Genomic DNA, 18,692 nt, shown 5'->3' with positions numbered 1-18,692 from the left:
CGTTCATATCCAATTCTGCAAACCCTTCTTCATATCTATTTCTGCAAGCCCCTTGTCCATATTTCATAGACAAGGCCATTGTTCATATCTAATTATGCAAGCCCCCTGCCCATGTCCATTTCAAGCCTCTTTTCCATATCTATTTCTGCAATCCCCTTTTCAATATCTATTTCCGCAAGCCCATTGCCCTTATCTATTACTGCAAGTCACTGCCAATATCTATTTCTGCAAGTCATTGTCCATATCTATTTCAGCATGTAAGGGATTCTTGCCCATATCTATTTCAGCATGTAAGGGGGCTTTGTCCATATATATTTCGGCATGTAATGGATTCTTGTCCATATCAATTTCAGCATGTAAGAGATTCTTGCCCATAACTATTTCAGCATCTAATGGATCATTGTGAGGATATCTTTGTCAGCATTTTAGGGATCCTTGTCCATATCTATTTCAGCATTTAAGGGACCCTTGTCCATATTCATTTCAGCATGTAAGGGATCCTTGCCCATATCTATTTCAGCATGTAAGGGATCCAGGAGGAGATGGCCCGGTTGTTATGTGTACAGTGGGCGACCCTGATCTTGACAGGACTTTGTGAGTATATCACATGTATTTATCACGAGAGTATGTATATACTCGTGACCACGCGTTTGTACTCGTTGACCACGTGTATATACGCGTTTTCCACGTGTTTACACTCGTTGACCACGTGTTTTTACTCGTTGACCACGTGTTTATACACGTTTACCACGTGTTTATACTCGTTGACAACGTGTTTATACTCGTTGACCACGTGTTTGTACTCGTTGACCACGTGTTTGTACTCGTTGACCACGTGTTTGTACTCGTTAACCATTAATTTGTTTATACTCGTTTACCACGTTTTTTTAAATAAATATTACAACTATCACGTGAGGTTGTTATCATGGCGTACCGAAATTTCAAATAAATCTCTACCTAATACTAGTCAGAGGGGGTAATCACGTGACAAACAAGATGGCGACGTCCATGCCGAGGCAGGTATTTTTCGTCGTTTTACAACCTTTATTACTTGTATTTTTGTATGCCGCTCACTTTCCAGCCATATTAGGAAGAAATTTACTGGCTTCTATTTCATAGTAATATTCGCTCTATATCTCGACTTTACTCGGTGCGAAATTTCTTAGCGGGATGACCTAATTAGGGCTCCACTAAGAAAATTTGCGGGCAGTAAAGTCGAGATATTAAGCGAATTTAAATACGAAATAAACGCTTATCACCTTTTTACTGATATGGCTGGAAAGTGAGCGTCATTAAAAAAATAAACAGAAGTAATACAGGGTATAAAACGGCGAAAAATAATTGTCTCGGTATGGACGTCGTCATCTTGACTATCACGTGATAACCCCCTCTGCTAGTATCACAAATGCAACGTTCGTGTATTTTAACTAGGCATTTATTTAAGGTTCTTATCGCAATGTTTCTGTTTAACGTTTATATACATGTTTTGCATAAATGTGTTTCATTTTTGTCAAAATTCTCATACAATGTTCTGTTTTGACACATGTTTTGTTTTTTTAATTTTCTTCGGTAAAAAATAATGATTTATTGTGCATTTTTATCTTTCTCGCTGTTATATGTTTTGTTACAACAGAGAAGATTTTGACAATTCTTCGTAATTCATTCAGTGTATATTTGATTAATATGAAAAGAGTGTAGATCTTAGTTCAAATAAGTAGAACGTTAAATGAGGGGTGAACCATAACTAATGCCACATACTTATAACCACAGTCAGAACAAAAACAGCAAAACATTAAACACCACATGTTTACAAATAATTATGAAGCCCTACCGCCTAATTATTCACAACAAGAATAATAGAATTTAGTTTTCAAGATATTTCGAATATTCTAATTACATTATTTTGACCATTGCTGGAGACATAAAGACAATGTTTTTTGTTTCAAAGTAACAGATTTGGGATTTAAGCCGATTTCCCCAGATTCTATATCGTGACACACAGTATGCTTGAAATCAGAGACCTTTGTTTGTATAGGTCCCTGTTGAAATTCATAAAAAAATACATACACTTACTAATAAACATATAGAAAACCGCGCATTTGTTATAGTATACTTAAGATCAACGCAAATGTATATTGATGTAAACTATATTCGTATGCTACCTCGTGATTATTTCGAGTAGTAGACGAGCTTCGCCTTCCCAATTTTAGCGATTAAAACGAAGCAATAAATTATTGAGTAAGCCAAAACGAGGCTAGCGATATGCAGTTTTATAGCCGTGACTTCTGTATGCAGATATATAGCGGTCATTTTACGTTAATTATCTATAAATAATCACTCAATTATCTTCTTGGCAAACAAAATTAACTTAAATATAAAACAGTATAGTATCATTATGTTAGTAAACTGTGGCCGATAAGAAACAATCCAATTTAGACAAGTTCTCTTTCAATGAGACTAGCTGTCGACTTATTGTATCCGAACCTCGTGTAATAAATGATCTCATCAATATGTTGGTTGAACACAAGACCACTGTGTGACTAGAATGTTGGGTAGTTGGGTCGTTTGAAGACTTATCGTAACAAGTACATGATGTCATGGTATAATACCAATACTAGCAGAAATCCAGCGGTCACTTTCTCTACAATACAATGACGTCATGACATTATATATTATTAAGAAACAACATTTTGTGTCCACAGGTGGATAGCGTGTGGCTATGATATTAATTAGTGAAATTATCATTTTGAATGATAAATAATCATATTATAACGAAAAATTAACCTTTCTGAATTTTTTTATTTCACTATCAAATATATATATAACAAGGTATCCAACTCGAAATCACCCGAAAAGAGGGTGCATCGCTTTGAACAGCCATAACTTCATCAATTGTGCAGCGATTTTTACGATCTTGGTCTTATTCATTGCAGAAACGAGGGGACAAATTTGATGTATATAATTAAATCCTGTTCTGAGAAAACTGGGCATAATGCATGTGCGTAAATTGTCGTTCCAGATTAGCATGTGCAGTCTGCACATCAAATTTGTCCCCTCGTTTCAATTATAAAAAAATAAATATATACTAAATTTAGGATCACTTCTATCTACACTATTACATACGATCATTTATATACAGTATAGTATAGTATTTAAGTTGATATACACTTGGATTCATTACTTATCATTCCGACGCTAGTCGCTACGTAGATCAATTAGTAATCAACTATTCACGTCTTAAGATTATTGAATTTAGAAACGAAATGACTCGTAAAGCAATCTCCCTGAAGCGAAAGTGTTGGTTACTTACAAATGTAACTTTCCCCACGATTAACCAATACGAATACTTAATATTTGCCTGAAAACATGTTTGAACAACACAAAACTGTGCGGTTCAATTTGGCGAAAACGGATTGATTTGCGTTTCAGTCGACGTTTTTTTTTCGTCCATTTTTTAAAACGATTTTACATATAAGATGCATGTTCACAAATCGGTGTGACGCATTTATGTTATGACCATAGAACCTTTATGCATAAACTCATGTACCCTTCAATATTTTATTAACGTTTTTTTGCGTATTATATAGAATACCACATCGTCTTTACTTAAGTAATATGAATAATAGCTTTAGACTTTTTGTAAACAACTAAATATCGTGTATGTACTGGTCCTTTATTACATTTACGTTGTAGATATTTAAGACTCAATTGCATAGCATATCATACCAAATACATAATGAAAAGGGCTGGGTCCTTTTTTGTTTCAGGCGTCCTAATTTCCGGCCAGTTAAGTCAAACTTTCAACAATAGTGACGAGTTACTAGGTAACGGAAACCAGTCCGGAATAACGAGCGACCATCTCGGAAATCTCCGGAACCTTAGCGGTCCGAGTTACGGCCGAAAAGGGTTATGTCGGGATGGCTGGACTTCCGGTACAATGCAGGACTCGACTGGTAAAATTGTTTATATGCTTTATTCATTACAAATGTACATACGCTGTTATTGGGCGTTTCTGTGTGAACTTTTAAGCAAACATAAACAATTTGTAATACAAGAAAATTCAATACGCAACAAATATTAACCTCAACATCCATCATATTTTCTACTAGCAATAATTAACGTAAATCATGGGAAAAACCCTGAAAACTCGTATTCTGTGACTTGTTCGATACCATAATTCAATAAAACGTATGAAAAAACATTATTACCGTTCTTGTCGTTACATTCTGCATCAAGACTAACTGTCCAGCGCCGTTTGAAACCTTTGTTTACATACATTTCAACTAACTGACATTTTAAACATACGAGTGATTTCATTGGTCCAATGCGGAGGTGTGTCTTTACAACTGGAGATTTCATTCATAAAGAATACATGATCACTGTCAACTGGGTCATGCGTGTTGTGTATCGTGTTATTTCTTAAAAGTTGACCCAGCATTTGTAAAAATATTGCAAGACATATACATTTCCAGAAAGGAAATTCATTTCTGCGTTGAATAAGACCGAGATCGTGAAAATCGCTGCACAATTGATGAAGATATGGCTGTTCAAAGCGATGCACCCCGTTTTGGGGTGATTTTGAGTTGCATACCTTGTTATATATATATTTGATAGTGAAATTTTTTTTTCCAGAAAAGTTAATTTTTCGTTATAATATGATTATTTATCATTCAAAATGATGTTTTCACTAATTAATATCATAGCCACACGCTAACCACCTGTGTTCTGGGGACCCCAAATTTATTTTTAAACGTGTCACTTTACTATTTAAAAGTTAAATTATACATGCACCATGCATGCATTAATGTTAACGCTTTCAAAATAAATTTGTGTTAGAACCCAAATGGATGGGAGTTCGAGTGATACAACATGTTTAACATCAAGTCTATTTAAAATATCGTGTCAAGTTGTTACCGCGGTATGCAATTCGAGCATAGCTTACGGCACTATATATCGTCAATATTCACTGAATGTGCCAATCTAACTATTTACATAAGCTGAATGTCACGCTGCATTTGCTTACACACCCATTGAAACAAAACATAGTATTTTGGATACTTATTAATCGATTACTATTTGTTTTGATACTTCAATTTAATATCTTTACGTCAAACATACTCTGTTGTTTTTTGGTCAAAGTATGCATCCGCCTTTTATATTGCTTTTGTTATTTAAAAGTTTCCCTAAAATCTTTATGCAACTATTTCTATCAAACCTTTTTTTAACATTCTTTCATTCAATTGTATGCTATGATTGCTTTTTAGCGTCACTTGAAAGCCTTTATGGCATTAATTTGGCCCAAGGAAAGCCATCAAATGTGCAAAAAGGGCTTTAAAGACCGAATCAGTGAACGGTGAAGTATTGGGTTGCACGTATTCCGTATTGGTAACCTGCCTTAAACTAATGCCAATGGACTGAAACAAGAATTTATATCCTGCTAATTTTTCTGGACTTTCATAACATGTATTCCCCTATATCATTTCGGTTTTCCAAGGATGAAGCGACCATATATCTATGAACAAGTTGAAGATTCAGCTACTCGAGGTCCTTTATCGCCGATCACTCTTCTGTAACACTAGTTACAGAACGTTCGTCCAGTTTCTGTAATTATCACACTTTTGACAACATAGAACAAAGTTTAATGAAATATGGCGCCATTGACAAATGTCAAGCTGTATCACAAAGCAGACACAAGATTGTTACGGAAATAACTTCACAAGCCCAAGGCCTAGTACCTAGAAACGTTGTGTGTAGAAATGTGTTACCTCACACATTTTCAACCCCCACAATTATTAATCCTTTATGCATTGCCGGTAGCTGCCCGTTGCTCACCATCGCGTCTCTCATTTCTGGCTCCTATAGAGACAGGGCGGCAAAATAAAATGAACATCTTTTTAAATTCTCATAAATTTTGCAAATACATGTATTAAATAGTAAAATGAATATACCATATATTTCTCTACGACACTTAAAATCTAACGACATACAAATTTGGTATTTTCTGTTTGCGTCTGACCCCAACAATATTCCCAACAGGCAATGTGATCCCGGTGTGTCTCAAGGTCAACTCGCAGCCCCTCACGTGGTCGGAGGCGCAGGCTGCGTGTCGGAAGGACTTCGGCTTCCTTTGGCGACAGAACCTCAATGAGGTAGCCGCTGGCGAACGGATTATCCAGGACGTGTTGGCTAAAGGTCAGAACAAAAGAGTTGTTACTTAATTGTTATTTTCATTACACGATATAAACATTCTATACCAAAAGGATAGCTCGCCAATATAAACATGGTACTGACATTTATGCATGAATATATATTAAATTACCGTTACGAAGAATAAATTGAGTTCCGTGCTTGACGCAATTTAATTGATTGTTCAAAGCGTACCTCACTAAGTTCACTTTTATGTTCTGATTTAACCGGTGCTTAAACGGAACCGAATACAAATAATGGAAATAATCCATGCGTATAATGTAAGCTAATCGTGCACAAGTTCAATGCTGCCGAGCTATAGTATATTATTGATCATTAAGGCATTACACGATTTTGGGGAGGACTACATTCAGAAAACAATCGCCTGCTTTGGGATGACCTAGCCCCGAACAACATCCTGCCACAGAAAAGGTAAGCTTTGTTTTACAATACATAGCTCGCGCATACACATACACAACATTCACGCATTGTGTATGCATGTATTTACTAGTTTGTATTCTCAATAAGGGTAGTTCAAAGAGAATACTAAGTAAGTGTTGAACACAGATGTTTATAGAGTCGCGGTTAGAAAACGAGGCTTGAGTCGTCGCACTCATTTGAATAATTTCGAGAGAACTGTTGTTGTCGTTATATTTTGGGACACTACGAGGATGGCATATATAAAGTATAAAATACATCATTCAATATATGAGCACGGATGGCCGAGTGGTCTAAGCGAAAGACTTTTACTCCAGGTGTCAGTAGTTCGAGCCCATTTGAGGGTGTGGTTTTTTTTTCTTTAATTTTATTCTTGTTTTTTTGTTACTGGAGCTTTTTAGATCCAATGTTTACATTTATCAATATAATTAATGACAAACTTCAATACATGCCAACATCTGTAAAAGGGCCATTTAAAACTACCACAAAGAAATGGCTGAAGTTGCCAGACACGATAAGCATCTGCTGTTCATAATCCTATGCAGCCGCTTATGAGGCAATAATGTTTTCTTTTCATTTCGTTTTGTAACAAGTAGTATACAACTGTAATTAAATGTCAATTACAGCATGTTAAGAATTTTAACACCTAACACAATATTTTAGCAACATCACGTCGGTTTATTGTCTCAAAATTACACGAACCATCTCAATAAAATTATGCTAACTATTTACATAACGTCATGACAAGGTGATATCAAAGCAACGCATTGTTTCGATCATACAGATACTGGGACAGACAAATTGTTTAAGAAGTGCGAGTGTAATTAAAGTCTTTCCGGTTGTAAATTTGCCAGAAGACAACTTCTCACCAATAAGAAAAGTTGGTATTCAACATGAAAACTGTTTTGCTCATAGGGTTGCATTTTTCTTTCGTGTGATGCCATAGATTGAATGTAATGAAATTATGTTTAACACACACAAAACATGGGTTATGTTAGGTAATAGGTATGTTTTCTGAATTGTTTCTCCTATTGTCTTTTTAGAGGTATGAACAAAACTAGTCGAACAATTGAATACTAACGAAATCACGCTTAACTTAATATGCGATAACCTAAAACAAAGAGGGTTATCAAAATGAACGTTTTAAAACGGAAACATAAATTGTAAATATGCACTGGACAATGTACTTGGTTCTATTTGTTAACGGCGACCTATAAAAGAATCGGAAAAGATGTTCAATTTGCTTTCAACATTAATTGGATTTATTTGCAATTATAGTCGCTCTTACGCTTCACTTCTTATCTTGCCAGTACACCAATATCGCACTGTACCGTGCATTTGTTTATGCATTTGTATATAACAAATTTTCCACCTTGATTGTTCACGTTTTCAAAGATGTTTGCGTCAAAGGAGATCACTCTCAAAACTTCACTTCTGACTGCAAGTTTCCTAGTCGCATTCTTATGTTGAAAACTAACATTCTTAATTTGCGAGGAGTTCAGTCAACAAAATAGAATGTTAACAACATGCCCCACTACATATTGGACGATGCATGGATTCAAATCATCTAAGAAATGGATGTTCGATTGATGTACCAAGATTGATTTGATCACGTATTACACATTCTTAAATTTGTAATAAATGCCCCAGTGAATCAAAGCCAAATTTGTAAACACCCTGCATGCTAAATAGGTTTCAGATATAAACAAGAATGATAACAAGAATTCCTCTTCTAATAGAGTCCCTGCGGTGTCATCGTTTGCCAGATTTAACATTGCTCAACATAGTTTTTCACAGGGATATAAGACACAGACTTTATTATTATTTAACATGCATTCCTATTTAAATTTAGTAAGATTATTTAGTATGTTTTTCAGTAGAACTGATTCCTCGACATTGGAAAGGCAGTGGCGCTGGGAAACGAACAAAGTGCAAGCCAGAGAACCGGTGTGTGGAAGCTGGAAGTCGGTTGTTGACGACGACGACGATGCTCACGACAGACGCCGTAAAAAACGGTCATCAGACGGCGACGACGATCATAACACCGACTTAAGAAACATGCCTAACACGAACATGGGGGCCACAGACATCAGAAACGAATTCGGGCCTGTTCCTTCTGGAAACATGATGAGTAGCAATGTTGGGGCACCGAGCGTACGAAGCAGGGTTAGTTCGAACGATGTTCCGTCGGTCCTTGGCGGAAATTTACAATCACAGCTCGGAAATATATTAGGAAGAGGAAGCGCAGGAGCCATATCGAATAGCGCTGCGAGCAATTTTGGTAATAGGTTTGGATCCATGCTTGGTAACAGCGGGCTTCAGACCCGCAGGTTTGGATCCATGCTTGGTAACAGCGGGCTTCAGAGCCGCATTCCAGGGCGAGCCCCTGCGACTGGGGCGTTTCAGTCTTCCATTGTGCGTCAACCTATGTCTGACCAACTGCCACAGCTAGTCCCAATTGGGATTCAAAGCCAGCCCCAAGTACCAGGCACAGGAAACACAGAGTCCAATATCCAGGCCGGCGGGCTGACAGATCTCTCGTCCGATTCCGACAGCGATACGCCCTCGGCGTCAACAGATACGCCGTCGTCGGACTTCGATCTGTCTGACAATAACCCACATACTGGGGTAGATGTTAATTCGGTGGGCTCCACTTCGAAACGTTTAAGTGATACTCTTTTAAACCCCACAGTCAAGCCGATGGATTTAATGACGTCAGTTCGTAAAGTAGCCGACGGTCTCGGTGTGGACGTGAAGAATTCACCGAAGCCTCATCCGACGGAGTCGACGTCGGCATTCGAGAAACTGAAAACTCTTTTACAGGAGACTTCGAAGATCCATTCTGATACTGACAGTACAGATTCAAACTCGGATAACAAAAACATTACAATTTCAGAAGCCGACTCTACTCTTTCCACTTTGGTGACAACTCCGAAAGTCGATTCGGACGTACGTAAACCCACAGAAGACATATCTAAACAATTAGAGATAATAGAAAAGAAATCAAAGGATGCTCCGACTGTTTTTGAAATTTTGTCAAACACTAAAGATTTAGCGAGTCAAGACATTATCGGGAAAGCATCAACGGACGATATTCCAAAATTACCCGATATTGAAGACACGCCGAGTTGGCTGTCTGAAATAAAGGACAAAACTTCTCAATTAAAAGATATTTTGTCAGATAAAACTGATATTAATGATACTCAAAATGACAATGTATTGCCAGATAGTTTATCCCAGTCCCAAGATACCACAGCGTCCGATGAAACAAGCCAGGAAAAACCTGACAAGATTTTGGATCCTCTTGAATCACTCCGACAGGCGATAGCCAACGCAGTAACTTTAAATGATGTTAAAGGAGAAGAAAAGCCTGACGGCAAAGAACAATTACAATTTCCACCTGTTATCCATGACCTTCCCCTTACAATACCCGATATGCCGAAGATCAATTTAAATGTGAAAAGCAGAAAAACTGATGGTGATGATCGCATTGAATCCATCAAGGAGAAAATAAGTGATGATAAACGCGACGAGAAATTTACACAGTTATCTGATATAATTCTTAACGGGAAAGAGAAACATAATTTTCAAAATCCTTCAACAGAATCTAATATTGATAATGTGAGTGATAAAGAAAAAGACATGTTTAAGGAATCAATCGAAAATGACAAATTTAACATTGATGAAACAGCGTTGACTGATGGATTTGTCGGCAATAGTTCTGTACATCCATTTGGAATTGATACAGATAAATTAGAAACTGATGTACCTGACCGTGACAATGACGTCGATACAATTGAGTTAAAAAATCCTCATGTTATCATAGACGACGATGTACATACTAATGTAAAAACGAACGAAAGTAAGGCAGATGATAATAATGAAGATGACGAAGATGCGAAAACAAACGATAAAACGAATAAAGGTACAATCGACGATGTCGATGACAATGACAATTCAAACGAGACACTAAATGGTTTATTGCATTTACAGACAATCATGCAAAATAATAATAGTCTTGAAAAACAAGTTGATGACGATGTTGACTCTCCCACGAGCTTGGACGATAACAGAGAAAACGCGAGCAACGTTGTTGACATTAAAAAAGACAAGTTGTCATCTTCCCAAAATGGAAATGATCATATGTCAAATTTCAATCACGAAAATGACAATGACGAGATTGAGACTGCCAGTTTGAATAAGTCGGTTCATATACTTAGCTCAACAGTGTCTACTGTAAAAGTTGACGATCTGCAAGAAGATTACGACAGAGATATTCTTCCACCTCTCGGAATTTTAAAGGAAGCTATCGAACCCCATGTAAAAACGATCAAACTATCTTCTGAAGTCAATAATAACTACGAGAGTAATCCAAACAATCCAGACAGTCACGTTAAAAATAACACTAAAAATAAAGAAGACATCAATATATTGATCAACAGTGCCTCTGAAGATGATTTAGACGATGATGTTCATGAAACCGAAAATGTCACAGATGGTATAAGCAACGAGCAAGGTGAAAATAGTGACGACATGAGAGAAAATGAGGTAAACGTTGAAAATGGTAATAATTTTGACAGAGTAAATACTGATATGGAGAACGAAAGAGAAGACGGCATCATCGAAACACAAACGAACCAGACAGATCAAAATGAAAGAGTTTCAGAGCCGGATGAAGATTCTTTTCATGAAATACCCACATTGGTAGAAAATGAGGTTCAGTCAGAAAGAAACACGGCTATTCTACACGTCAAAGAGAAAGTACTAGAACTGTCGACTTGTAAAGCACAACTGCCTTCTGTCTGCTTCACATATGAAGTTGAGGTTATGAACACAGGTATGCTTGTCTGTATTTATGTTCATCGTCTCAGACTCTTTATAAATAATACATTATTTTTGCAGTTTATATGTGCATACCACTTCTATAGTTGATCCCTAAGGCACATCTGTTTATACACTCTTAATAAAATGTAAGCAAGAAGCACAGTGGAAATAAGCGATGAGTCTTTTTTGTGTAATCCGGTACCAAAAGAGTATACCTTAGCCTTAAATTGTGTCAAGACTCAAAAATGGTGGCGTTTAATTCAAATTTCATTTTTGATTTGCTTTAAGAAAAAAGTTTCCAAACATGTGCAGTTTCGAACTTGAATATTTTACATAAATGACCTTAGCAAACACTATAGTAATTTTAAAAAGCTTTAAAACAATTCATTATGCCCCCCTTCGAAGAAGAGGGGGTATATTGCTTTGCTCATGTTGGTCGGTCTGTCGGTATGTCGGTCTGTCGGTCTGTCGGTCTGTCGGTCCGTCCACCAGGTGGTTTCCGGATGATAACTCAAGAACGCTTGGGCCTAGGATCATGAAACTTCATAGGTACATTGATCATGACTCGCAGATGACCCCTATTGATTTTGAGGTCACTAGGTCAGAGGTCAAGGTCACGGTGACCCAAAATAGTAAAATGGTTTTTGGATGATAACTCAAGAACGCATACGCGGCCAACAGGGCGAACTTTGAACAATATAACTGAAGCAACTGGTCTGTAATCCTAAATCTATAATTATCAGTCCAATGAAACATCATCCTTTGAGTAAAATAAAGTGGATCAGTAAAAATATAATCAGAATATGAGATTTTTTGTATATTTTGTATATTAAATATTGTGTTAATGTTTAATTTTGTTGATTAATATATATATAAGCGGGACAGGGGAGGTAATACACTATTATATATTTCTTATATACAGGGGAAACAAATGCAATAAGTTTAAATTTCATGTTTAATAAATAGATGATATTTATCATGTCAGTGTGAGATCATTTGTTATTTTTTATGATCACATTTTATTATTACTTTGACAAAACAACAGTTACCTGAATACCACCACAATGGATTCCACCCAAACAATACCCCACGCCCCTACCAGAATCCCTCCCCCCCCCCACCTCACCCCCCCACCTTTTTTTGAACATCATCTAATAAATTACCAATCCCCACATTATACCTCCCTCTCACCCCGACCCCCCCACCCCCTACCCCCCCTGCCCCCCCTCCCCCCAGCACCCCCTACCCCCACCCCCACCCCCCTACCCCCCACTCCCCCCCCATTTTTTAAACATCTAATAAATAACCACACCCCACATTATACCCCCTCTCACTCCCCCTACCCCCTCACCCCCCCCCATTTTTTAAACATCTAATAAACGACCACACCTAACATTATACCCCCCCTCTCACTCCCCTCTACCCCCCTAACCCCCACCCCCACCCCCCCCCCCAAAAAAAAAATAAAATATTTTTTTAAACATCTTATAAATTACCCACACCCCACATTATTACCCCCCTCTCACCCACCGTCCCCCCTACCCCTCCACCCCCCAAATATTTTTTAATCATCTTATAAATTACCACACCCCACATTATACCCCCTCTCACACCCCACCCCCCTCTACCCCCCCCGACCCCCCCCCCAATTTTTTGTAAACATCTAATAAATAACCACACCCCATATTATCCCCCTCTAACCCCCGTTCCCCCGACCCCCCCCCCAATTTTTTTTTTTTTTAACATCTTATAAATTACCACACCCCACATTAGACCCCCCTCTCAACACCCCACCCCCCAACCCCCATCCCCCCCCCACAAATTTTTTTTTAAACATCTTATAAATTACCACACCCCACATTATACCCCCTCTCACTCCCCCCTACCCCCTCACCCCCCCCCATTTTTTAAACATCTAATAAACGACCACATCTAACATTATACCCCCCTCTCACTCCCCTCTACCCCCCTAACCCCCACCCCCACCCCCCCCAAAAAAAAAAAAAATATTTTTTTAAACATCTTATAAATTACCACACCCCACATTATTACCCCCTCTCACCCACCGTCCCCCCTACCCCTCCACCCCCCAAATATTTTTTAATCATCTTATAAATTACCACACCCCACATTATACCCCCTCTCACCCCCACCCCCTCTACCCCCCCCCCGACCCCCCCCCCATTTTTTGTAAACATCTAATAAATAACCACACCCCATATTATTATCCCCCTCTAACCCCCGTTCCCCCTACACCCCCCCCCCCAAATTTTTTTTTTTTTTAACATCTTATAAATTACCACACCCCACATTATACCCCCCTCTCAACACCCCACCCCCCCAACCCCCATCCCCCCCCCCACAATTTTTTTTTTTAAACATCTTATAAATTACCACACCCCACATTATACCCCCCTCAAGGTCACAGTGACTTGAAATAGTACAGTGTTTTCCGGATGATAACTTACATTAGGTCAAAGGTCAAGGTCACAGTGACAAAAAAACGTATTCACACAATGGCTGCCACTACAACTGAGAGCCCATATGGGGGGCATGCATGTTTTACAAACAGCCCTTGTTTCAACACGTTTAGATCATACACGTGTGGTCATGAAGACGTTAATAGTCAACTTTACGACGTGGATAAAAAAAATTATGAATTTTTATGACGCCTTATAACTTTTGTGAAGCGTATTTTGATGCAAACGTATATTTGATATGCCATGTCGTTCTGTTATTCTGTTCCACGTTTCAGCTTCAACATGCGATGAGGGTTGGTACGGTCACGTGCTCTTGAACACGTGCTTTAGATTCCTAGACCGGAAAATGAACTACGCACGCGCAAATGCGGAGTGCAAAGTCTTGAACGGCCGAATAATGCTAGCAAATTCGAAAATGGAACGAGATTTCGTTTCAGTTGCGATAGAGCAGTACAATTTAAAACTAACAGGCAAGGACGATGATTTACTTATTTGTGAAACATGAATAATGGGACTTTTAACAGATATTGTTAATAGCAAAACGCGTTCTTGTGACATAATGATAGCTATAAAAGTTTACATTGAACTAATTGATTGCAGAATATTTATTAACGGTATTAAACTTCATCAAATTTAAAATAAAATATGGATTTTATAAAAGTCATAACCTAAGAAACAATAGAAAGACACATAGAGTAAACGTTTGCACTCATCTTTACGTTCAGTTGCAATTCTTAGTAATTCCGTGTACTTTATTTCTCAGGTGCTCAGTTCTGGATAGAATCAACCAAGGAATCAAGCGTCTGTCAGTATTTCACGTCACAGGGCCTGGTCAGCAACTCGAGCTGTTACGTCACAAATGACGTAGTATGTGTAAAAGATGCAAAGGCCTTGCGTGAGTATTGATATAGGCCTACACTGCAAAAAATCATTCTTATTGTCATGCGATATTGTAATCATAAAATTGTCTTATGGTTGACCAGATCAAGATAGATCTATATCATGCCTTCAATAGTCAGCGTTTTGTTCGAGTTCGACGCAAGCCTAACTTTAAACCACAGGTATTGGGCGCGTGACAAAGTCACTTTAACACTATCATTATGTCATAAAACAACTTTTTTCATAAAAAAAAATTCTGATATAATATATATAAACAAGGTAGGTATCTCTACACAGGAAAATCACCTACAATCAACATTTTAAAGCCATTAAATGCCTAAATGGCGGTCGATTTTCGTAAACAATGTACCATATTTTGGGGAAAGGATGCCTCGTGACGAAAAATGACCACGAACGGCTACTTGCCAGCATAAACTACAAGAAAAACTTCTCGAACTCGTAGAAATGCTAGGTCGGCTTCGATCTGACTGAAGGAGACTCAGTATGGTTTTAAGGCATGGCGACTCAGTATGGGTTTATGGTATGGCGACTCAGTATGGGCTTAAGGCATGACGACTCAGTATGAGTTTAAGGCATGGCGACTCAGTATGGGTTTAAGGTATGAGGACTCAGTATGGGTTTATGGTTTGGCGACTCAGTATGGGCTTAAGGCATGACGACTCAGTATGAGTTTAAGGCATGGCGACTCAGTATGAGTTTAAGGCATGGCGACTCAGTATGGGTTTAAGGTATGAAGACTCAGTATGGGTTTATGGTTTGGCGACTCAGTATGGGTTTAAGGCATGGCGACTCAGTATGGGTTAAAGGTATGGCGACACAGAATGGGTTTAAGGTATGAGGACTCAGTATGAGTTTAAGGTATGACGACTCAGTATGAGTTTAAGGTATGAGGACTCAGTATGAGTTTAAGGTATGACGACTCAGTATGAGTTTAAGGTATGAGGACTCAGTATGAGTTTAAGGTATGGGGACTCAGTATGGGTTTAAGGCATGGCGACTCAGTATGGGTTTAAGGTATGGCGACTCAGTATGGGTTTAAGGCATGGCGACTCAGTATGGGTTTATGGTATGGCGACTCAGTATGGGCTTAAGGCATGACGACTCAGTATGAGTTTAAGGCATGGCGACTCAGTATGAGTTAAAGGTATGAGGACTCAGTATGGGTTTAAGGCATGGCGACTCAGTATGGGTTTAAGGCATGGCGACTCAGTATGGGCTTAAGGCATGACGACTCAGTATGACTTTAAGGCATGGCGACTCAGTATGGGTTTAAGGTATGAGGACTCAGTATGGGTTTATGGTTTGGCGACTCAGTATCGGTTTAAGGCATGGCGACTCAGTATGGGTTAAAGGTATGGCGACACAGAATGGGTTTAAGGTATGGCGACTTAGTATGGGTTTAAGGTATGGCACTCAGTATGGGTTTAAGGCATGGCGACTCAGTATGGCTTTAAGGTATAGCGACTTAGTATGGGTTTAAGGTATGGCGACTTAGTATGGGTTTCAGGTATGGCGACTCAGTATTGGTTTAAGGTATGGCGACTCAGTATTGGTTTGAGGTATGGCGACTTAGTATGGGTTTAAGGTATGGCGACTCAGTATAGGTTTAAGGTATGGCGACTCAGTATGGGTTTATTGTATGGAGACTCAGTATGGGTTTCAGGCAAGGCGCCTCAGTATGGGTTTATGGTATGGCGACTCAGTATGGGTTTAAGGCATGACGACTCAGTATGGGTTTAAGGCATGGCAACTTAGTATGGGTTAAAGGTATGACGACTCAGTATGGGTTTATGGTATGGCGACTCCGAATGGGTTTAAGGCATGGTGTATCAGTATGGGTTAAAGGTATGGCGACTCAGTATGGGTTTAAGGTATGGCGACTTAGTATGAGTTTAAGGTATGGCGACTCAGTATGGGTTTAAGGTATGGCGACTCAGTATTGGTTTAAGGTATGGCGACTTAGTATGGGTTTAAGGTGTGGCGACTCAGTATGGGTTTATGACATGGCGACTCAGTATTGGTTTAAGATATTTCGACTCAGTATGGGTTTAAGGTATGGCGACTCAGTATGGGTTTAAGTTATGGCGACTAAGTATGGGTTTAAGGTATGGCGACTCAGTATGGGTTTATGGTATGGCGACGCAGGATTGGTTTAAGGTATGGCGACTCGGTATTGGTTTAAGGTATGGCGACTTAGTATCGGTTAAAGGTATGGCGACTCAGTATGGGTTTATGGCATGGCGACTCAGTATGGGTTTAAGGTATGGCGACTCAGTATGGGTGTAAGGTATGACGACTCAGTATGGGTGTAAGGTATGACGACTCAGTATGGGTTTAAGTTATGACGACTCAGTATGGGTGTAAAGTATGAGGACTCAGTATTGGTGTAAGGTATGACGACTCAGTATGGGTGTAAGGTATGACGACTCAGTATGGGTTTAAGGTATGACCACTCAGTATGGGTTTAAGGTATGGCGACTCAGTATGGGTTTAAGTTATGACGACTCAGTATGGGTTTAAGGTATGGCGACTCAGTATGGGTTTAAGGTATGGCGACTCAGTAAGGGTTTAAGGTATGGCAACTCAGTATGGGTATAAGGAATGACGACTCAGTATGGGTTTAAGGTATGGTGACACAGTATGGGTTTAAGGTATGACGACTCAGTATGGGTTTAAGGTTTGGCGACTCAGTATGTGTTTAAGGTATAAAGACTGAGCATGGGTTTATGGTATGGCGACTCAGTATGGGTTTAAGGTATAACGACTTAGTATGGGTTTATGTAATGGCGACTCAGTATGGGTTTAAGGCATGGCGACTCAGTATGGGTTTAAGGCATGGCGACTCAGTATGGGTTTAAGGTATGACGACTCAGTATAGGTAAATGGTTTGGCGACTAAGTATGGGTTTAAGGCATGGCGACTCAGTATGGGTTTAAGGTATGGCGATTCATTATGGGTTTAGATATGGCGACGCAGTATGGGTTTAAGGTATGGCGACTCAGTATGGATTTAAGGTATGACGACTCAGTATGGGTTTAAGGCATGGTGACTCAGTATCGGTTAAAGGTATGACAACTCAGTATGGGTTTATGGTATGGTGACTCAGTATGGGTTTGAGGCATGGCGACTCAGTATGGGTTTAAGGTATGGCGACTCAGTATGGGTTTAAGGCATTGCGACTCAGTATGGGTTTAAGGTATGAGGACTCAGTATGGGATTATGGTTTGGCGACTCAGTATGGGTTTAAGGCATGGCGACTCAGTATGGGTTAAAGGTATGGCGACACAGAATGGGTTTAAGGTATGGCGACTTAGTATGGGTTTAAGGTATGGCGACTTAGTATGGGTTTAAGGTATGGCACTCAGTATGTGTTTAACGTATGGCGACTCAGTATGGGTTTATGGTTTGGCGACTCAGTATGGGTTTAAGGCATGGCGACTCAGTATGGGTTAAAGGTATGGCGACTCAGTATAGGTTAAAGGTTTGGCGACTCAGTATGGGTTTAAGGTATGGCGACTCTGTATGGGTTTAAGGCATGGCGACTCAGTATGGCTTTAAGGTATTGCGACTTAGTATGGGTTTCAGGTATGGCGACTCAGTATTGGTTTAAGGTAGGGCGACTCAGTATTGGTTTGAGGTATGGCGACTTAGTATGGGTTTAAGGTATGGCGACTCAGTATAGGTTTAAGGTATGGCGACTCAGTATGGGTTTATGGTATGGAGACTCAGTATGGGTTTAAGGCATGGCGCCTCAGTATGGGTTTATGGTATGGCGACTCAGTATGGGTTTAAGGCATGACGACTCACTATGGGTTTAAGGCATGGCAACTTAGTATGGGTTTAAGGTATGACGACTCAGTAACT

Source organism: Dreissena polymorpha, chromosome 5, assembly GCF_020536995.1.
Source record: "Dreissena polymorpha isolate Duluth1 chromosome 5, UMN_Dpol_1.0, whole genome shotgun sequence".
NCBI classification, from domain to species: Eukaryota; Metazoa; Mollusca; class Bivalvia; order Myida; family Dreissenidae; genus Dreissena; species Dreissena polymorpha.
The sequence above is the reverse complement of the archived record's forward strand: the minus strand, read 5'-3'. Positions refer to the sequence as shown.